The 24,072-nt window shown below is 41.5% G+C and overlaps 1 protein-coding gene across 4 annotated transcripts in view; it reads right to left on the reverse strand.

Annotated features, from left to right (window-relative positions):
• Nucleotides 1-24,072, reverse strand: part of DAB1 (DAB adaptor protein 1) — a 1,273,242-nt gene that overhangs the window by 581,967 nt on the left and 667,203 nt on the right. Inside the window, exon 4 of one of the 4 annotated variants that reach the window (XM_078331966.1) lies at nucleotides 18,465-18,553. The exons of the other annotated variants lie outside the window; for them this stretch is intronic. The gene's annotated coding sequence lies outside the window, so the exon portion shown is untranslated. The remainder of the gene's footprint in view (nucleotides 1-18,464; nucleotides 18,554-24,072) is intronic. 4 annotated transcript variants of the gene reach the window in all.

The following is a 24,072-nucleotide window of genomic DNA, read 5'->3' on the forward strand; positions in this document are numbered from 1 at the left end:
ATATAATAAATGCTAAAGATAATAAACTTTCATACAAGGAGTGGTTCTAGAGGGACAGGATATTAAGGATGGGGTTCTTTTGTTGATCTTAGGGTTTCTGGAGTTGGCTGCTTAATATGATTAGACCCCAAATGCTATGGATAATAAATGCCCCATATATGTATTATTTATAATGCATATATAATACATATATGTATAATATATATAATATACATATAATACATATTTAATACATATACAGGGGCATTTATTAAGGCATATATATAATGGAATATATGTGTATAAATATATATGTATGTGTGTGTGTATATATATGTGTATATATATATATGTATATATATATACACACACCTCAAAATGCTAAGGATTCTACTTCTAATAGTATGGAGGTCACCGACACTTCTTGGTATAAACTGTTTAGAGAGTTATGAAAAATAAATGCATTTGACACTCCTGATTTTAAACTCCTTGTGAGAGGCAAGGAGTTTAATGACTCCACACATAATACCTTGGAGCATATGTGGAGAACCAAGGAAGAAAATAAAGCTGGTTGGTTGCCCCTAAGTTCAGTGGAGAAAGAGATGAAAGAAAATGATAAACTCAGGAATTCTATCTCCTGGCATCAGAAGCAGATGCTGAGCTTCTAATCTGCTAAAATTGTCCCAAGTGAGAGTCTTACCTCCTGTAGAGAAAGAGCTGAAACTGTGGAAAAACAGGCACAAGCTCTTATCACGCAAGTGGGTGACCTGCAATGAAAGGTGCATGCATAGCCTTGCGAGGTGTCTACTGTTAAAGTCAGGGTATTGATTCAAAAAGAATGGGACCCTGAAACTTGGAATGGGGACATGTGGGAGGACCCTGATGAAGCTGGAGACACTGAATTTGTAAACTCTGATGAAACTTTTTTGCCAGAAAAAACATCTTCTCCATCCCCAGTAGTGGCAACATCCCCTTTCTGACCCATGCTGCCAATAGCCTTTCTACCTTTGTCTGAAGAGATAAACTCTGTGCTGCCTAGGGCAACAGTGGTGGCCTCCCCTGAGGCAGTTGCCAGCCAAGATAATATTGATTCTTCTTAGGAGCCACGCCCAATATCCCTGTTTGCTTCCAGACCTATAACTAGACTAAAGTCCTAGTGGGCCCCTAGAGGTGAAGTTAAGTGTGTGACCCATGAGGAGGTGCACTACACTCAAAAAGAACTGTTCGAGTTTTCTAATTTATATAAACTGCAATCTGGAGAATAGGCAGGGGAATGGATACTAATGGGTGGGATAATGGAGGAAGGAACATAGAGTTGGATCAGGCTGAATTTATTAATTTGGGCCTGCTAAGTAGGGACTCTGCATTTAACATTTCAGCTTGGGGAGTTAAAAAACATTCTAATAGTTTATTTGCTTGGTTAGCTGAAAGATGGATTAAAAGATGGCCCACTGTGAGGGAGCTGGAAATGCATGATCTCCCTTAGTTTAATGTAGAGAAAGGGATCCAAAGGCTTAGGGAGATAGGGCTGGTGGAGTGGATTAGTCACTTTAGACCTACTTATCCCAGCTAGGAGGATCCAGAAGATATACCCTTGACCAATACCTTCGGAAATGGATTTGTGAGGGCAGCACCTGCATCTTTGAAGAGCCCTATAATTGCTCTTCTCTATATGTCATATCTAACAGTGGGAACAACAATCACTCAGTTACAAAATTTCAATACAATAGGAATAATTGGATCCCAAGGTGGCAGGGGCCAAGTGGTGGCAAATGCCAAAGGCAAGGTGGGTATAGCTACCGTAATGGACAGCAGAGGCAAAGCAGCAATCAGAATAGTCTCACTCATCTAGGGCTCTGGCATTGGCTAATTAATCACAGTGTTCCTAGAAGTGAAATAGATAGAAAGCCTACTGCATTTCTACTTAATTTATATAAGCAGAAAACTTCTAGGCTGAATGGACAAAATGCTAATTTGAATGATAAAAATAGGAAATCACAGCCCCTCAATGAATTTCCAGACTTGAGTCATTTTATAGACCCAGAACCCCTTGAATGAAGGGGAAACTGAGTCCCCTTAAGGAAGGACCCCACTACACTACTGACAATTTTATGCTGAGAATCTTTCTCCCTCCTTCCCCAAAAAGATCTCCAGCCTTTTACCAAGGTATCTGTGCATTGGGGAAAAGAAAATGATCAGACATTTCAGGGACTACTGGATACTGGCTGTTAGCTGATATTAATTCCAGGGGACCCAAAACATCATTTGAATCCTCCAGTTAAAATAAGGGGCTTGTGAAGGTCAGGTAATCAATGGAGTTTTAGCTCAGATATGACTTACAGTGGGTCCAGTGGGTCCCCAGACTCATCCTGTGGTCATTTCCCCAGTTCCAGAATGCATAATTGGCATAGACATAGTTAGCAGCTAGCAGAACCCCTACATTGACTCCCTGACTGGTAGGGTGAGGGCTGTTGTGGTGGGAAAGGCCAAATGGAAGCCATTAGACCTGCCTCTACTGAGAAAAATAGTAAATCAAAAATAATATTGCATCCCTGGAGGGATTGTGGAGATGAGTGCCACCATCAAGGATTTGAAAGAAGCAGGGATGGTGCTTCCCACCACATTACCATTCAGCTCTCCCATTTGGCCTGGGCAGAAGACAGATGGATCTAGGAGAATGACAGTGGATTATCATAAGCTTAACCAAGTGGTGACTCCAATTGCAGCTGCTGTACCAGAAGTGCTTTCATTGCTTGAGCAAAAAAAAAAAAAAAAAAAAATTCTTTTTCTGAGATGGCGTTTCACTCTTGTCACTCAGGCTGGAGTGCAATAGCATGATCTTGGCTCACTGCAACCCACCCGCCACCAGGTTCAAGTGAGTCTCCTGCCTCAGCCTCCGAAGCAGCTGGGATTACAGGCATCTGCCATAGATCCAGGCTAATTTTTGTATTTTTAGTAGAGACAGGGTTTCACCATCTTGGCCAGGGGTATATCAGTTCTCCGGGCTTGTGTCATAATCTTATTCAGAGAGATCTTGATCACTTTTCGCTTCCACAAGTTATCACACTGGCCCATTACACTGATTACATTATGCTGATTGGATCCAGTGAGCAAGAAGTAGCAAACACACTGGACTAATTGGTGAGACAATTGCATGCCAGAGGATGGGAAATAAATCCAGCTAAAATTCAGGAAACTTCTACCTCAGTAAAATTTCTAGGGGTCCAGTGGTGTGGGGTCAGTTGAGATATTCCTTCTAAGGTGAAAGATAAGTTGTTGCATTTGGCTCCTCCTACAACCAAGAAAGAGGCACAATGCTTAGTGGGATTTTGGAGGTAACACAGTCCTCATTTGGGTGTATTACTCTGATACATTTATTGAGTGACATGAAAAGCTGCCAGTTTTGAGTGGGTTCCAGACAGGAGAAGGTTCTACAATAGGTCCTCCTTTCTGTGGAAGCTGCTCTGCCACCTGGGCCATATCACCCAGCAGATCCAATGGTGCTGGAGGTAACAGTGGCAGATAGGGATGCTGTCTGGAGCCTTTGGCAGGCCCCATAGGTGAATCACAGCATAGGTCTCTAGGAGTTTGGAGCAAGGTTCTGACACCTTCTGCAGATAACTACTCTCCTTTTGTGAGAAAGCTCTTGGCCTGTTACTGGGCTTTGGTGGAAACTGAACGTTTGACTATGGGACATCAAATTACCATGTGACCTGAACTGCCTATCATGAATTGGATGCTTTCTGACCCATCTAGCCTTAAAGTGGGTCATGCACAGCAGCATTCCAGAATCAAATTGAAGTGGTATATAAAAGACTGAATTCAAGCAGGTCCTAAAGGCACAAGTAAGTTACATGGGGCAGTAGCTCAAATGCCCGTGGTCTCCATTTTTGCAACCCTGCCTTCTCTCCCCTAGCCTGCACCAATGGCCTCATGGGGAGTTCCCTATATACAGTTGACAGAGGAAGAGAAGACATGGGCCTGGTTCACAGGTGGTTCCACACAATATGCAGGCACCACCTGAAAGTGGACAGCTGCAGCACTACAGCCCCTTTCTAGGACAACGATGAAGGACAGAAGTGGGAAAATCTTCCCAGTGGGCAGAACTTTGAGCAGTGTACTTGGTTATGCACTTTGCATGGAAAGAGAAATGGGCAGATGTGCCATTATATACTGATTTATTGGCTGTAGCCAATGGTTTGGCTGAATGGTCAGGGACTTGGAAGAAGAATGATTGGAAAATTGGTGACAAATTTGGGGGAGAGGTATGTTGATGGACCTCTCTGAGTGGTCAAAACCTTCGAAGATATTTTTATCCCATGTGAGTGCTCACCACTAAGTTACCTCAACAGAGGAGAATTTTAATAATCAAGTGGATAGGATGACCCGTTCTGTGAACACCACTCAGCCTCCTTCCCCAGCCACCCCTGCCATTTCCCAATGGGCCCATGAACTAAGTGGCCATGGTGACAGGGATGGAAGTTATGCATGAGGTCAGTAACATGACTTCTACTCACCAAGGCTAACCTGGCTACGGCCAATGCTGAGTGCCCAGTTTGCCAGAAGCAAAGACCAACGCTGAGCCCTCGATATGGCAACATTCCTTGGGGCAATCAGCCAGCTACCTGGTGGCAGGTTGATTATAACAAATCTCTTCTATCATGGAAAGGGCAGGGCTTTGTCCTCACTGGAACAGACACTTACTCCAGATATGGGTTTGCTTATCATGCATGCAATGCTTCTGCCAAGACTACCACCCATGGACTCATAGAATGCCTTATCCACTTGTCATGGTATTTCACACAGCATTGCCTCTCACCAAGGCACTCATTTTGTGACTAAAGAAGTGTGGCAGGCTGGGCGCAGTGGCTCATGCCTATAATCCCAGTACTTTGGGAGGCTGAGGCGGGTGGATCACCTGAGGTCAGCAGTTCGAGACTAGCCCAGCTAACATGGTGAAACCCTGTCTCTACTAAAAATACAAAAATTAGCCGGACGTATTGGTGGATGCCTGTAATCGAAGCTACTTGGGAGGCTGAGGCAGGAGAATCACTTGGACCCTGGTGGTGGAAGTTACAGTGAGCCAAGTTCACACCATTGCACTTCAGCCTAGAGTGACAGAGTGAGACTTTATCTCAAAAAAAAGAAAGAAAGAAAGAAGGAAAGAAAGAAAGAAAGAAAGAAAGAAAGAAATGTGGACATAGCCTCATGCTCATGGAATTCACTGGTCTCACCATGTTTCCCATGATCCCAAAGCAGTTGGATTGATAGAATGGTGGAATGGCCTTTGAAGTCACAATTAGAATGCCAACTAGATGACAATACTTTGCAGGGCTAGGGCATGTCCAGCAGGTCATGTATGCTCTGAATCTGCATCCAATATATGGTACTGTTTCTCCCATAGCCAGGATTCATGGGTCCAGGAATCAAGGGATGCAAGTGGAAGTGGCACCACTCACCATCACCCCTAGTGATCCACTAGCAAAATTTTTGCTTCCTGTTCCTGTAACATTACATTCTGCTGATCTAATTTTCTTAGTTCCAGAGGGAGGAATGCTGCCACCAGGAGACACAACATTGATTCCATTATACTGGAAGTTAAGATTACCAAATGGACACTTTGGGCTTGTCCTACCTTTAAGTCAACAGGCTAAGAGGGAGTTACAGTGTTGGCAGGGGTGATTGACCCAGACTATCAAGATGAAATCAGTCTACTCTACAATGGAGGTAAGGAAGAGTATGTATGTAATACAGGAGTCCATTGGGGTGTCTCTTGGTATTACCATGCCCTGTGATTGAGGTCAATGGGAAACTACAACAGCCCAATCTGGTCAGGACTACAAATGACCCAGGCCCTTCAGGAAGAAGGTTTGGGTCACTCCACCAGGAAAAACCATGACCTGCTGAGGTGCTTGCTAAAGGCAAAGGGAATACAGAATGGATAGTACAAGAAAGTAGTCATCAATACCAGCTACAACTACATGACCAGCTGCAGAAATGAGGACTGTAATTGTCATGAATATTTTCTCCTTATTTTGTTAAAAAGATGTTCACGCATATGTATACTTGTATTAAGAAAATATCTTCATTTTATTTCCTTTTTCCTTTATCATGTGCCACAAGATTTATTGATTTCAAATCAGCATGTAAGTATTGTTAACTTTAAGTAATGGTATTTAGGTTGGGGATTGGTGCATTTTCCATTGCACAAAGGATAGTTGTATTAAGTTAGGTATAATTACAACCTTTTTATTGTCTTTATTTGAAGATTATGTATAATCTCAGAAAATATGTATGGGTTCAAGTTGACAAGGGGTAGACTTGTGATGGTCAATCAACTTGATTGGATTGAAAGATAGAAAGTATTGATCCTAGGTATGTCTGTGAGGGTGTTGCCATAAGAGATTAACATTTGAGAAGATCGATCCAAGATGGCCGACCACTAACAGCTCGGGATTGTAGCTCCCAGTGAAAGCTCAGAGAACGAGACGATGCCACATCTTTAGACGAATTTTAGTCACTCACCGATCAGCCGATTCCCAGTGGAGGAGCCCCACGGGTCACCAGCGCAACTCTTGTGGCCGCTGCAGCGGTTTTGCCAGCGTCTCGGCCCAGCAGCTCTTCATTCAGAGCCAACGGGACTGCTTCCCCTACTGACTGGAATTTGGAGCTCCAGGAAGACAGAGCCACTTGTTGCGGACTCAAGAGGGAAGCCAGACCAGAGATTCCTGGGCAGAAGAGCACCATCAGTCTTATCGCTGCTATTTAGGCTGCCACAGTGGGTTGCTCGGATCCCAGCACTGGGAATCAATAAGTTGGATGTTGACTCAGAAACCTAATTAGAGAGGCGGTTCATCTACAATGAAGGGAAAAAAACAGCCTAAGAAGGCCGAGTATACTCAAAATCAGAACCCATCAGCAACAGAACAAGCCCTGATGGAAAAGGACTCATCAGCAACCAAACAAGCCCTGATGGAAAAGGACTCATCAGTAACGGAACAAGCCCTGATGGAAAAGGACTGTGTTCCATTATCTGAAGTAGGCTTTAAAAGGTGGATGATAAGAAACTTCTGGGAGTTAAAGGAACTTGTTCTAGCCCAATGTAAAGAAACTAAGAACTTGGAAAAAAGGTTTGATGAAATGTTGAAAAGAATAGACAATATAGAGAGGAATACAAATGAACTTATGGAGTTGAAAAATACAACACGAGAACCTAGTGAAATATGTACAAGCTTAAACAGCTGAATGGATCAAGTAGAAGAGAGGATATCAGAGGTCAAGACCAACTTAATGAAACAAAACGACAAGACAAGAATAGAGAAAAAAGGATAAAAAGGAATGAGCAAAGTCTCCAAGCAATATGGGACTATGTGAAAAGACCTAATATACGCTTGATTGGTGTACCTGAATGTGACGGAGAGAATGAATTCAAGCTGGAAAATATTCTCCAGGACATTATCCAGGAAAATTTTCCCAATTTAGCAAAGCAGGACACTATTCAACTCCAGGCAATACAGAGAACACCACAAAGATATTCCTCAAGAAGACCAACCCCAAGGCACATAATCGTTAGATTCACCAAGATCGAGACAAAGGAGAAAATATTAAGGGCAGCCAGAGAGAAAGATCAAGTTACCCATAAAGGGAAGCCTATTAGGCTTACAGCAGATCTCTCAACGGAAACCCTACAAGCTAGAAGAGAGTGGGGGCCAATATTCAATATACTTAATCAACAGAACTTTCAGCCCAGAATTTCATATCCTGCCAATTTAAGCTTTACATTTGAAGGAAAAATAAAATCTTTTAGGAACAAGCAAGTACTCAGAGATTTTATTACCACCAGGCCTGCTTTACAAGAACTTCTAAAAGAAGCATTATACACAGAAAGGAACAACCAGTATGACCCTTTCTAAAAATACACCAAAAAGTAAAGAGCATTAACATAAAGAAGAATTTTCATCAACGAAAGGACAAAACAGCCAGTTAATATCAAATGGCAGCAACCCTAAATTTAAATCGACCAAATCTCCCAATCAAAAGATACAGACAAAATCTAATGGTATATCCAAAGATATACACAGACTCAAAATAAAGGGTTGGAAAAAAAAAAATGTACCAACCAAATGGAGAGTAAAAATAAATAAATAAAAAGCAGGAGTTGCAATTTTCACATTTGACAAAATAGATTTCAAAGCTACAAGGATACAAGCATAAAAAGATTAATGTAATAATAAGAGATCTTAACACCCAGATACATAAGACCCATAATGAGACTTAGATTCAATGAGACAGAAAATTGATAATGATATCCGGGACTGGAACTAAGATCCAGAACAAATAAACTCAATGGAGCTCTCCATTTTAAACACACAAAATATACATTATCCACAAAATCTAATGATATATCTAAAGATATACAAAGACTCAAAACAAGGGGATGGAAAAAAACTCACCAACCAAATGGAGAGCAAAAATAAATAAATAAAAAGTGGGAGTTGCAATTCTCACACTTAATAAAATAGATTTCAAAGCTACAAGGATGCAAGGGTAAAAGGATTAATGTAACAATAAGAGATCTTAACATCCAGATACATAAGACCCATAATGAGACTCAGATTCAATGAGACAAAAAATTGATAATGATATCCAGGACTTGAACTCAGAGCCAGAACAAATAAACACAATAGAGGTCTCCATTTTAAACACAAAAAATATGCATTAACCACTTTAAACATTCAAAATATTGATCGGCCATTATTGAAACCCATTTTAGGAATGAAGTAATATTCCTTTTTCCCGCTTTTTCTTTCTTTCCCCTTCTTTTTCTCTTTTTCCCTAAAATATAAAAAAAAAAAAAGTTTGAGTCTGGGTGGGCACAATCTAATCAGCTGCCAGCATGGCTAGAATGTAAGCAGGCAGAAAAATGTGAAAAGAGAGACTTGCCTAGCTTCTCAGCCTACAGCTTTCTCCCGTGCTGGATGCTTCCTGCCCTCCAGCATCAAACTCCAAGTTCTTCAGTTTTAGAACTCAGACTCGCTTTCCTTGCTCCTCACCCAACAGACAACCTATTGTGGGACCTTGTGATCATGTGAGTTAATACTTAACAAACTCTCCATATATATACACACGTGTATATATTATATATATGTTTATGTATATATATAATATATATTATAATACATATAATATATATATGTATGTATATGTATATGTTATATATATTATATATTATATATACATATACATTATATATACATATATATATTATATATATATATACACACACACATATATATATTTCATTAGTTCTGTTCCTCTAGAGAACCCTAATACACTCACTTTTTGTCTTTGTTATCTTGAAGATTGGTTGACTGTAAGTATTTGGATTTATTTTTGGGTTCTCTTTCAGTTCCATTGGTCTATATGCCAATTTTTATACCAGTATCATGCTGTTTTGGTGACTATAGCCTTATAGTATAGTTTGAAGCTGGGTAATGTGATGCCTCCAGAGTTTTCCTTTTGCTCAGTCTTGCTTTGGCTTTGCAGGCTCTTTTTTGGTTCCATATGAATTTTATCTCTCAACCCCTCAAAAAACGACGGTTGTTTTTTCTTGTTCTGTGAAGAATGATGGAATTTTGATGGGAATTGCACTGAATTTGTTGACTGCTTTTGGTAGTGTGGTCTTTTGCTTGATATTGATTCTACTACCCATCCATGACCATGGGATGTGTTTTCATCTGTTTGTATCGTCTATGATTTCTTTCAGCAGTGTTTTGTAGTTTTCCTTGTAGAGGTCATTCACCTCCTTGGTTAGGTATATTCAAAAGTATTTTATTTATTAATTGTTTTGCAGCTATTATAAATTGGGTTGAGTTCTTGATTTGATTTTCAGCCAGGTCACTGTTGATGTATAGCAGAGCTACTTATTTGCATACATCAGTTTTATCCTGAAATGTTGCTGATTTGATTCATCAGTTCTAGGAGCTTTTTGGATGAATTTGACGTCCTCTTTACTGATTTGGGTGCCCTTTATTTCTTTCTCTTATTTGATTGCTCTGACTAAGACTTCCAGTACTATGTTGAATAGAAGTGGTGAAAGTGGGCATCCTTGTGCAAAATGTTTTATAATAATTGAACAATAGAATGAGAAGGATCTTAAATATGTAATCCAGCCCCCTGTGTTAGTGTCATCCTTACCACCCATTTTGCAGATGGGAAAACCAAAGTCTGTGTACACCAGCTCTCTATTCACTGCATGAAATTTGCACAGAGGATAACCTTGAAACCCTGCAGTTGAGAAATGTGGTAAGAATACATGGAAATGGTATAGACCAGCTCTTTTAAATTGTGTTTCAAAATGTACTAGGAATTTGAGAGAGGTATATTAAATCCTCTCAATAAATTACAGTGTTTGAGCTTAGGACCCTCCTCCCAGCTGGAAAGGTATGTTGGGCTAGAGAAGACAAACAACTATCTCTTCCTAATTTTTCAGGTGATAAAGACATTGAGAGATGTGAAACATTTTGATTACAGGTATTGGGCAAAGTAGTGGGGAAAAGCTGAGCTTAGATCATTTCTCTCTGGACAGGAACTAAACAGGGAAATAAGCAGTGCTAAAGTAAATCAGGGATTTGGGTTCTAGCCCCAGGTCTTGTTACGGAGCCTTGACACCATGGGAAAAGGCTACTCCACTGGAGCCCTCTTCAGTGGGAGAGAGCAGCTAGCCTCTGCCCCTCTCATCTTCATGGGGTGATCTGGAGAACCAATGAATTATTCTATGGAAGGTGCTTTGGAAAATACAATTTTAAGGGCCAAAGGAATGTGATGGTTCAAGCTTGGACAGTCCGTAACAAATCCTGGAGGTGAGAGTCCTGGCCTGCTGCAAGTGGCACTAGGAATAAAGAAGAGAGGAAATACACTGGCTTAGTTTTAGGGACCTGAGGTCTGAAAAACAAAGCCTGAACCTGCAGATGGAGGTCAAAAAGCTTCAGCTGTGGGCAAGGTCAGCCAAAACCACATGAAGGAAACTCTCACATGGTGGCCATGCATGTGACTCTGGAGAGGCCACCTAAGTTTAAATCCCCACCCCATCACTGACTAGCTGTGGGATCTTGAGCACGTCATTAATCACAGGCTTTTGTTTCCTCAACTGTAAGATAGGAATTATCACACCTCCTTCCTCGAGTGGTGAGAACTGAATGATTTTTGTGAGGTGCTTGGTGCAACCACATACCCAACTTAACAGTGTGGGCTCTGGAGCCAGAATGCTTGTGTTTAAATCCTTGCTATGATACTTTCTAGCGATACCATAGCAGGAAAGTTACAGCTTCTCTGTGCCTCAGTTTTCCCATGTATAAGATGAGGATAAGAGTGTTAGCTCCCTTATAGGGCTGTTGTGAGGACCAAATGAGTAAATCCACATAAATATTTAGTACCTGAGATGTAATAAGCCCTCAGTAAATGGAGTTTTTACATAATTGTGTTAGGCCATTCTTGCATTGCTATAAAAAAAAATAACTGGGTAATTTATAAAGAAAAGAGGCTTAATTGGCTTATGGTTCTGTGGGTATTACAGGAAGCATAGTGCTGGCATTTGCTTGGCTTCTAGGGAGGCCGCAGGAGGCTTATAATCATGGCAGAAAGTGAAGTGGGAGCAGATATATCACATGGTGAAAGCAGGAGCAAGAGACAGTGAAGGGAAAGGTGCCACACACTTTTAAATGGCCAGATCTTTCAAGAACTCACTATCTTGAAGACAACACCAAACCATGAGTGATCCACTTGATGACCCAAACATCCAGCATCAAAAATAAAAATTCAACCAGAGATTTGGGCAGGGACAAATGTCCAAACTATATCAATGATCATATGTATTATAATTTTTGCAATTTTTTTAGAGACAGGGTCTCCCTCCATCTCCCAGGCTGGAGTGCAGTGCCACAATCATAGCTCACTGCAGCCTCCAACTCCAGAACTCAAGGGATCCTCCTGCTTCAGCCTTCCAAGTAGCTACAACTACAGGTGCTTACCACCATACCTGGCTGGGATTTTCTTTTTTTTAACTTTAGGTAGAGATGTGTTTTCAGTATGTTGCCCAAGCTAATCTCAAACTCCTGGCCTCAAGCAATCCTCTCACCTCAGCCTCCAAAAGTGCTGGGATTACAAGCATGAGCCACCATGCCTGGCCTAATTATAATTAATTATTATTAGTGAATGTACTTGGATCCTGAGTCAGAATTCTCAAATATTTTCAGACCTCCCTAAAACCTAAAGGGAGAGCAAACTCCCAGCACCCATATAGCAGTTGGCTCACTAATACTCTGAGTGCATGTTATTGCTCTTGAACAAATAGAAGCTGTCTCTGAGTTTGGACATCAATGGACTTGAACACACATTAGGATAATCTCTTAACTATGTCCTGTAAATATTCATTGTGGTTTAAATAGTTGTTGCAATGGAAGACCCGACAACCATTCCTTGGGCTAGTGAGCCTCTGTATGGTTACAGCATCCAGGAGGCTGGAGAAGTTGCTGGAATGTGGCTAGATTCCCCAGTCATCCCACCTCAGTTCATAAACATTCCTCTTCTCCCAAAGGGAGTCCAGACACAGATTTGTTATTTTTGGTTCCTCCCACCTAACACAAGTCCTGGTGTGCAGTATGTGCTCCGTAAAGGTGTTAAATTAATGAGTGAAGCATTAGTAAAATGATTGAATAAGGAATAAACACTCTCTTTGATTATTAAGACGGGGAAAGTGGTCTCACAACCCATGTGGCTTTGGCTGTGGGGCACCCTGGGAAAAAAGAAGGGTGATTCTTAGAGAAGAGTGGTTCTGGAAGGATGGTAATTGGATATGCCAGAAGTCCAAATTGCAATATCCTAGGGATTTTTCCAAACTTGTGTTCAACTCAGGTAGATTCTGATACCCAGGTGAGGCGGACACTGAGGAGAAGGCCATGGTCACTATCAGGTAGTGGTAGTCCTCTTGTTTCACCACAACCTAACCAGTGCTTGGGGACAGGGCATAAAGAGGGCATGGCTGGAGGATTTGAAGGTGGTATAGAGGGTAAGAGCAGGATCAGGCACTTCATAGGTGAATTTGACAGGCCCTAGTTAAAGTGGAGAATGGGAAGCAAAATAGCAAGCATTTATTGAATTTCTACTTTGTGCCAAGAACCATGTGCTGCTCATATATCATCTCTCTTAATTCTACTCTTAGTCCCCATATTTTAGAAGAAAAAGGTAACTTCAAAGTAATTAAGCATTTCTCCTAGATGACACAGGTTCAAACTGACCAACAGAAGAATCAATTTCTGGTTCATTTTGATTTCAGAGCCCTTTAAAATTTCAGGAAATTTTGCTCCTCTCCAGGCTCATGTCCTAGGTAATCAAGGTAGATAGAGATTAGGAGGTAAGATGGCAGCTTTGTAAGCAGGCAGATATCTAGACTAGAACCCCAGGACCCAGGTCACAAAATGCTAGATCCCCCCTTTTGGTGGGGTTTTTCCGATTAAGGAGTGCCCACTGGTTGGCTTGGCTCAAGAACTGGGCATAGCAGAATCCATAGGTGGCAGGGATCAGGGCCTCATGGATGGCTCCTAGAAACACAATCACACAGCCCTAATCTTTAGAACTCGGAGGCAGGGCCTGCCATTCTTGCTTTCTGGCCACCTGATTCAATCTCTATGTCCTCATCCATGTAAAAGATACCTTACAGAGAAGGAGAAGGAGGAGATGAAATGAACTAATTAGAGGTTGTTGGTAATCTTCTATCAATATGTACATAAATGGATGAAACTGCTGGCCTCATTGCTGGGTCTCCCCAGTATGATCACAAGCCTGGCAGAGAACAGGGAATAGGGTGAAGGGGGCACCAGGAACTGAGTGGCTTTCAGCGGGCACCTTGCAAATGGTCCTGTGATCTTATGCAAATTTCTTAACCTTGCTGGGCTTCAGTCAAATACTCTATAAAAAAGAATCACAAATGAAAATGTAAATGATGGTTTTTAAGCCTAATGAAGAAGCAAAATAAATGTTGAATAGTGTTAATAGCATGTCTAAATTGATAATAAAAATTCTACCATCTATTTAGTTTCCCAAATGCTTCTGCATACATTGCTGCAGCACAATCTTCTAAAAACCCTATGATGTGGGCCAGGAGGCACAACTGTCAACCTCATAGACTCGAAAACCAAGTCTCTGAGAGAATACACTTTGTCCAACATAAAAAAGTTGAAAACAGAGTCGAAAGCAGATACTAAAGAATTGCAGTCACGTGATGCAGAAATTGCAAATGGCAACAGATAAAGCATAGCTTCGGAACCATTCAATGAAAATGATAACATGGTGAAATGTTGCTATGTCTGTTATAGAAATGAAAAAACAGAGCTGCAGAGAGGTTAAGAAGCTAGTGCAAAAATAGAGTACTGTAGTGGGGCTGAGCTATGAACCTGACTGTCTAATCTCCCCAAACTTTATGTTTATTTCATTAGCCAGGCTGCAGACTGCAAGTCATTCTTTAATTTAGCAAGTCATTATTGAGTTCTCTTATATGCTAAGTTCTGATCTAGACCCTGGAGAAACAACAATGAACAGAGTCCCTACTCTCATGAAGTTTATATTCTGATAAATAATAATAATTATTGTATGGAGGTGGTCTTATGGCTTAACTTAGGTTCACTCCCCCAAAAAATATGTTGATGTCTTAACCCCTAGTACTTTAGAATGCAAGCTTAACTGGACATAAATTCATTCCAGATGTAATTACAAGCAGTCCCCAATTTAAAATAGTTCAATTTATAAATTTTTTGACCCTATGATTGTTAAACTGATGCATATTCAATAGAAACCATACTTCACATTTTCAATTTTGCTCTTTAATTTTTTTAATTTTTATCATAACATTTTTAGTTTCATTATGATAAACTAGAATCGTGTTAGATGATTTTGCCCATCTGTAGGCTAACATAAATGTTCTGAGCAAACATAAGATAGACCAGGCTAAGCTATGAGGTTTGGTCAGTTAGGTGTACTCAGTGCATTTTCAACTGACAATATCTTCAACTTATTACAATGGGCTTACTGAGATATAACCCCATTGTGAGTCAAAGAGAAGCTATACTAAGTTCAGTTGACGTTACCAGAATAACCCATACTGGAGTAGGTCGGGCCATTTATCCAATATAACTGCTGTCCTTTTAAGAAGTTAAAGACTCAGGGTGAAGATGACCACATGAAGGAGGGGATAGAGACTGGAATGATAATTTACAAGGAACACTAAGGATTGCTGGCAAACGCAGAAGCTAGGAAGAGACAAGGAAGCAGCATTTCCTACAGTTGTTTTGTTTTTTTCTTTTTTTGAGATGGAGTTTTGCTCCTGTTACCCAGGCTGGAGTGCAATGGCACGATCTCGGCTCACTGCAACCTCCACCTCCTGGGTTCAGCCAATTCTCCTGCCTCAGCCTCCCGAGTAGCTGGGATTACAGGCACGCACCATCATGCCCAGCTAATTTTTGTATTTTTAGTAGAGATGGGGTTTCACCATGTTGACCGGGATGGTCTCGATATCTTGACCTCGTGATCCACCTGCCTCGGCCTCCCAAAGTGCCAGGATTATAGGTGTGAGCCACTGTACCCGGCCTCCTACAGGTTTTAAAGGGAGTAGGACCCTGTCCACACCTCAATTTTGGATTTTTGGCCTCCGGAACTGTGAGACGATAGATTTCTGTTGTTTTAAGACTCAATTTGAGGTACTTTTAAAATAGCAGCCCTAGGAAACCAATACAGGTGGTGATATATACTGCCTGGAGCAACGAAACAAACAGTAGTAAAAATTTTAAAAATCAAAAAAATCAGGTCCATTTTTCTGAGATGGGTGGAAGACTGCAAAAACCACTGACTCGGGGGCTTCCTATGAGCAATATATGCCCTCGGCAGCTTGCCACACGTTTGCCTTGTAGGCTCTCTTCCCCACCGTGCAGGCTCATCTACTGTGGCTGCTTCCCAGCTCACCTCTATGTGAACTTGACTTGAAAGGGTTTACTAAGCAAATTAATAATGTAAACGAGATTGCAGCTAGCACCTTCCGTGCAGGAGCAGCGGTGAAGGCCTACTGCACAATAATTGTCTGCATACAAATGGTGCTGCAGCTGGAAATGAGTCTGTAATGCTCCGGAAAGCAGGCCATCAGGGCTGCAGATGGGGGACACTTTGGTATCCATTCAGATCATTTCTGCTATTACACGAATCAAGGCAAATCCACAAAGTGCTTTATTACTTATAGCACTGTGTTTATCAACTGGGCTTTTCATTTCCTCCTCCTAACAGCTCAGAAAGATGGGTTTTAGAAAAGTTCCCATTTTATAGACAAAGACACTGGAGCTTAGAGAGGTTGGGAAACTAGTTGGAGACCCCCTGTTTGACAGTCCGGGATTTCTAACCCTCCCAATCTAGTGTGTGGCTGGAGGCTTCCTAAAAAACAAAACAAACCTTTCCAACATTCAGTTGTTCACAGCCTTTTAATAATACCCAACCTTTACTTGATTACCAAACACCAAAAAATCGTTTTATCATTTAGTTCTCACTATAAACTACGAAGTAGGTATTGTTACTCCTGTAAAGAAACAAAGGCTCAGAGAGTTATAACACTTTCCTAGGGACACATGTGGGTGGTAAGAACCAACTGAAGCCAAAGGCCAGCTCTCATCAACCCATATCTTAATTCACTCTAGGGGGAGGGGTGGCTGCTAAAATGCAGATTCCTGGACTCCACAAAACCTGCTGAATCTGAATTTCTGAGGGTAGACTCTGGATGGTGCATACTTAGTATGTTCCCTAGTGATCTGATGCCACCATTCTCTTAAAAATGCCACTTTGCATCCTCTTTAGTCCAGCTTAGGGCTCCTTGACATCTCCTTCCTTAAGTTCTTTCTAGAAATAGGACATGAGCTGAAAATGTGCCCCGATGAGCAGAGGAAACACACACCAGCTGGTTCTGAAGCCAACACATCTCCATGTGAAGGCTGAAGAGTGTCCCCAGCTGGGGTCAACAGAGGTGCCACCTCCATTGCCACTGCCAGGCAGCCATTGGGCAGAGGTGCCTGTCAGTGAGTAAAGAAAGCCCTTCGGGACCCCATTCTGGCATTTTCATTTATCATGCAAATGAAAGAAGTTAAATTAGGTCATGTCAGGGACTTACAAATCAAAATTGTGCCAGAGGGTTCTTCCATGGCCACAGCGGGGGCTGTGCTGAGGGATCTTTACATGCTTCTAGTTTTTAATTTTCTATCAAATCTAGGAGATTCTGGTACCAGGTTTCTTTGGCATGAAGCATGTCCACTGTGCAGATCTTGGATCTGCAGAGATGATTCACAGCCAGGCCAAAGCTTCTGGCACTGCTAAATCCAGACAGAAGAGGACCAAGAGCTTACTCTATGAGTTCAGTGCAAAAAGCTGCATGGGCTTTGGAGTTACAGGCTTACCTGGATTAGATCTAACTAATGCTTACTGCACAGGGCACTGATCCAGGCTGGACACTTATCTTCATAGAACTTATGTTCCAGAGGGCACACGCCTGGCCTCTGCCACTTATAAACTAGGGGACATCAGACAAATCCCTTAACCTCTCTGAATCTCAACTCATCTATCCTAGCCCTTTTCACTGACACTTTCTAGGGGCTCAGTATATACCACGTATGCTTCCATAAGTAAATTCCTCCTGTTTGCCAATGGGAGGATGCATTAGAGTTATAGATGAGTAGTCCAAGGTTGACTTATATTACTTAATGTATTAATTTAGTTATGCATTCATTTGCTACACATGCATTCACTTCTGGTAGGAGGGTTTGTGTGGATTTGTATCTGTCCTTTCCGTTGAGCCTAGGAATAAATGTCTGACTTCCTTTCTAATTCTCTGAAGTGAGACAGTCAAGCCCTTTGCACACAGTCAGCATTTGCTACCTGCTGCTGAATCATTGCCTGAATACATGAATAATTTGCTATGAAAGGAGTTGGTCTTCATTCAAAGTTCCAGCCTCTTTGCATGAATTGGATTGCCAGAGTAAAGAAAAGCTAGCACCTCCAAGGAGCAGGTGGTCAGATATGGTTGCCATCACATATAAAGATTCCACAGAGTTTTAGAAAGACCTCGAAGGGCCGGGTGCAGTGGCTCATGCCTGTAATCCAGCACTTTGGGAGACTGAGGTGAGTGGATCACAAGGTTAGGAGTTTAAGACCAGCCTGGCCAACATACTGAAATCTAGTCTCTACTAAAAATACAAAAATTAGCTGGGTATGGTGGCGCGTGCCTGTAGTCCCAGCTACTCAGGAGGCTGAGGCAGGAGAATTGCTTGAATCCGTGAGGCGGAAGTTGTGGTGAGCTGAGATTGTGCCACTGCACTCCAGCCTGGGCAACAGAGTGAGACTCTGTCTCCAAAAAAAATAAATAAAAGAAAAAGAAAAAGAAATGACATTGAGGTTGGACCTACCTGAAACTTGTGGGCTGCTGCAGCTGCTTCCACCCACAGTGAGGAATGGCTGGGTGTTTAATAAGTTCCAGCAAGCCAGGGACGAAGAGCTAAAATGCAGAGTAATTGTTTTAGTTTGAGCAGGTTGTTCTCTTTTCCTTATCCATTGGAATGAAGAGTCCTTAAATGTTGGTTTCCTTGTGCTGTGATCGAAAGATTGGCCTTTGAAGACAAAGTCCTCAGAGTTCAAATCTTACCCTATCACTTACTGGCCTTCAGACCCTGGAAGTAGGGGGTACTCTCAGATTTTCCTGCAAACCAGGTGCCATAATAATATTCACTCCCTAGGACTACTGTGAAGGTTAACTGAGGGGACGACTATGAAAGCACTTTGTAAACTATGGCTTTATGTGGATCTAATTAACATGACTATTTTTATTCCCTTAGTGATCTCTATTTTCCTTTCTTCTTAACAATTACAGAATCTTGGGTTTGAATGAGAGCAAGGTTCACAGGCTTCCTAGTCAGAATCGACTAGAGAGCTGGTTTAAGTTCAGACTCCCTAGGTGTTACCTCAAACCTACTGAATCACACCTGGGGAAGGCAGAGAGGCTAGTGGGAACCTGTGGTTTACAATGCAGCAAGTATTGAGAAACACTGACCTAGTCTCTTAATGTGTACAACCTCTGTAACATCCCTGGAAAGTGGTGTTTTAATCATATTACCTTGGTAAGGTATAGTAAAACCAGGCACAGGTCAAAACAGAGACACCGGGAAAGCTCAGAGCTTTCATCACACTCACAGTTATCTGAGGAAACACAGCCTGCTGTGCAGGGCCACTCCACAGACAGAGTGAGAGGGGCACTATGGCCAGAGACTTCGTTGTGGTTTCTGAGGTAAGGAAAGGGCAAGGCAGGGCACACAGGCTTAGGACTGGCTAGTTTGGGTAATTGCAGCGTGCTCTCTGGCATGTCAGCTGTCTCTAATTGTCTGGCACCTGGCCCTGGGGTGGTTAGGGTGGGTGGGTAGTGGCCCAAAGTGTGAGAACCCAGGAAGAGAAGTGGTTGGGATTGTAGACTTCAATGGCTTCTCACAAAGGAGAACTGAGTAGCCTCTAGCCTGAGTCTCAAAACTAGGTCATGGCCACATACTCATATGCAAAACCACAACAAGACTATATTACAAGTGGTCATCCCATCTCTGCTTGTACATCTTCAGGGAGAAAAAACTTCCTGCCTTACCAGGCAGCCCCATCCATGTCTGGCCAACTGACTGTGACAATGTGAATCCTGATACCATCTGACACCTGTCCTCCTGCAGCTTCTACTCTTTGGTCCTGGTTTCCTTTTTAGGGACACATGAACCCTTCTTTCACATGATACCAGCACTTCCAGCATTTGAAATCAGGATCTTTTCCATCCTTGGGTTTGCCAGCAGGTCTTTATTTAACAGGAATTCAAGTCTCCTTTTTCCTTCTGTTTGGTCTCCCTTGTCTGAGCAGGGAAAGGTATAGGCTTGAGAAGATGCTAAAACCATAGAGGGCCTTAGCCATGGAATTTGACCCAATGATAATGATAATAATTGCAGCTACTACTAGTCACAGAGCATCAGTCACACCTCAAGCATCGGATTAGTGCTTTATAGACAATTCATCTCATCCTCATAACAATCTTACAGTTTGGGTATGACTGTATCCAGTTTACAAATGGGTTAATTGAGGTTCGAGGTGGAAGTGAAGAGACTTGTCCATACACTTGGCCAGTAACTCAAGAACTGGCACTGGAATACAGGACTGCCTGGCTGAGTTCAGATAAGGGTACTTGCCATTTCCTGAGCCAGCCCCATTGGGCACCAAGAAGACAGGAGTAAGAAAATTAGATGCTGAGCCAAAGCAAGAGACCTCTCTGCCAACCTGTGTGTGGTGCCCCCTCTGGGCCTCCTCTGCGAAGATGCCTCAGAGAATCAAACACTTGCTGGTTTTATCTGTGATGCTGGTGGATCTCCTTGTCAAACATCCAGGCATATTTTTGTCACTTTAAGAAATCAAGACAATTTCTGCACTTGACAAAGGTAAAATCTTTTAAAGCTTTGGAGGATTGGGAAAGGGAATAAGAAAGACATTAATAGAATGACATATTTTTAGTGTAACACTTCACAGAAAAACTCTAGGGGAACAAAAAATAAAATGAGCGACCTAAATATGGTTCTTTAAATTTTTTTTAAATACTATGAGCTTCAAAGGAGTGGGCTATGCTGGATATTTGCATGCCCCAAATCTGTAAAGGATTTGAATACAGTGGAAAGTCCCTGGGTAAAGACTCTCCTTTGGTGGGTAAATTGTGGCTACCCTAATGCTGAGCTGACTACTTTTGAGCCAAGTGACTGGGCAAAATATTAAACCTCTCTGTTTCTCCGCTTCATAATCTGTATGATAAAGATGGTGACACTGACCTCATTGGATTGTGGTTAGTTATATATGAAATTGTTTATGTTAAATATATACTAAATATTTATACAGGACTATAATATGATTCTATTATATAATATATACTATATCATAAATCTTATATTATAGAGTATATATCATATGTGTTAGATTATTATATATTTTTATGTTATTTTATTTGAAAATAGAATACATGGCTCATTTAGGAAGATTATTAAAATATCTTCTGCTGCTTTTGCTAAGTTTCATAGAAATACGCCATCTTAGCCTGAGCTGCTATAACAACATACTATAGACTGGGCAGCTTAAACAGGAATTTATTTCTTAAAGTTTTGGAGGCTAGGAAGTCTAAGATCAAGATGCCTGCAGATTTGGTTCCCGATGAAGACTGTCTTCTTAGCTTGTAGACAAGCCTTCCTATGTAGCCTCCCATGAAACAGAGTAAGGAAACTCTGGTCTCTTACTTCTCATAAAATGGCACTAATCTTATCATCGGACTCTACCCTCAGTGACTTCATCTAAACCTATTCACCTCCTGTATTCGTTTGTTTTCACACTACTATAAAGATACCACCTGAGCCTGGGTAGTTTATAAACAAAAGACAGTTAATTGACTCACAGTTCCACTTGGCTGGGGAGGCTTTGGGTAACTTACAATTATTGTAGAAGGCAAAGGGGAAGCAAGGCACGTCTTACAGGGTGGCAGGAGAGAGAGAAATATCAGAAGGAAGCTCTTGGGACTCTAGATGCATGCCCTCTCTGAGCCTCAGTTTTCTTTTATATTAAATGATGAGATTGAATTCCTGTTGGCAAACCAGTAGCCCATGGGCCAGATTCAGCTTAGCAGTGATGTCTGTGTTTCCCTGTCTGTGCATCAAACAAATGATATATATTTAGAAAATGTGACTCTTGTACTTTCCAAAACTCTTCTAACTGCCCTCATGAGTCTCCCATGTGATAGGGATGGAAAATGAATCTTGACAGTTAATCATATCTCCATCTCCTCTGGTACAAATAATATCTTAGACATCTTGGTTCTTCTCTGGAAATGCTCGTGGTTAGGGGTGAAGAGCTGGGGCTTACATGCCACTGTGGCCTTAGGGCTATGTTGTTTTCTCTAGACCTGTTATAGAACCTGTTAAAGTGAACTAAATATGGCCTGAGAAGGACTCCATACGTCTCTATTTGAGTCCTTGTGGACAAACTACATCCTAGCTTAACAGGTAGGCAAGATTGAAAACCTAACTTAGGAGTACACCCTGTAAGTCTTGGCCAATCCCAGTGGCCGTACTTCAACCATTCATATACTGCTGAGTGTTCAAACTGTGCTTAAATAAGGAAAATGCCAAGCTGTAACCAATCCAGCCATTCTGTACCTCACTTCCAATTTCTGTACATCATTTCCCTTTTTTTGTCAATAAAAATTCTTCTACCATGTGGCTACGCTGGAGTCTCCGTGAATCTGTTGTGATTCTGGGGGCTGCCCGATTCACGAATTGTTCATTGCTCAATTAAACTCCTTTAAATTTAATTTGGCTGAAGTTCTTCTCTTATCAAATCACAGGGCTGGTTGAGGCCTTAAGCCCTATACAGTGTCTGCTAAGGTATCTCTGGGTCCTTCAAATATTGTACTCTTTCCATAGCTAAAATCTTTGCTCCTAGACAGAGTCCCTGTACTTTGCAACCACTGATACCATGTTGCTTCCAGTGACCTGGGCTTGGCACCTCTGCATTTTCTCCCTGGGATATCCTAATGTCTCCCTGAACAGGCACGAGGGAAACAGAAATATCACTCAGATCTGTTATTCCAGACATGTCTATACACACACATATTATGTTCTCCTAAGAAACACGGTGCCAAACCAAATGCAGAACATTCTCTAGAACCTTGCAGTTACTCTTCCAAGCAATGTCTAGAGAAGTAGACTCCAGCTTTCCATGTTGTTGGGTCCCATAGTACCTGTATGGATACCTCCACTATTAGTTTCTCCACCCCTTGTCAAGATATGGCTACATGGCAGGAGGTAGAATGAGAGAAGAGTAAGAATCCTGCCATCTCCTTTCCTCATCTACTTCTTCCTCATTGGAAGCAAATTCCTGTATATCAAATTCTTTCTCCATTAAGACTCACACCTTAGTGGCAGAACAGTAAGAGAAACCTCTAAACCAAAGAGAACAAAATTAGGAGATTTTAAAATATTATACCATGGTACTATATTTAAAACAATTTTTAATTTTTTGTGAATTTTTTTAAAATTCACAAGATTCTATATACAAACGCAGATTTTTATCTTCTTTTGAAAATTAGAGGCTCTGGCAATATTGAACTCACATTCTTTCATCGCATAATAATGTGCCTGAGCCAAGCAGAGTCTTCTTTCCTTACACAGCTCTGAGACTCTATAATCAATTCTCCCTTCCCACCTTCCCATACATCCAGCACTACACTAAGCCCAGCCAGGAAATATAACATACTACATCCTGATATAAGTATGATTAGTACATGAACATATAATAAATGATAGATAAATATTCTATATAAATATCTGATCATGTATATATACCAAACACTTTAAAATGAGACGAAAGATTTTTTCAACCATTCACTTCCATTCTTTGAACCAGCTGTGGAGCCTTGGCCAAGTTACTTGGGCCAACTGAGCTCTTATTTTTTCAACTGTGGGATGAAGAGGGTACAATTAATTCCAGGGCTCTGTAGTTACATGAGTTCAGTCCAATAACCATATGTTCTCACATCAGGAGGCTGATCCAAGGCCTGTAAGACAGGCCCTCACATTTGGGAGTTTATGATTTAGTTGGGGAAAGAAAGCAAAAGCTTAGAAAATGGAAAGCATCACAAAGCAAAGGGAGCTCTGGGTCCTCGGTGCTCAGAATAGTGGGATCTTAGAATCAGAAGGTGTCTTAGAACCATGAACATCTTTCGCTAACTACCTCCTCTTCTTCCCTTGAGATAAAATTCAGTTCACCCCTCCCTCTCCTGAAGCCCAAGGCTCGGTGAATTAATACCCTCCACATATGCTTCCACAGATCTGCAATGTCTTTGTTTATTGGTCTGTCTTCTCTACTGTTCTGGACTCTGAGGGTAGGAAATGTAATACACAATTGTCTTTTCTCTTTTTTCTCTTCTTTCTCCACGTTTTCTCTCTCTCTCTCTTTCTTCCA

The sequence above is a fragment of the Callithrix jacchus genome, chromosome 7, assembly GCF_049354715.1.
Source record: "Callithrix jacchus isolate 240 chromosome 7, calJac240_pri, whole genome shotgun sequence".
Lineage (NCBI taxonomy): Eukaryota > Metazoa > Chordata > Mammalia > Primates > Cebidae > Callithrix > Callithrix jacchus.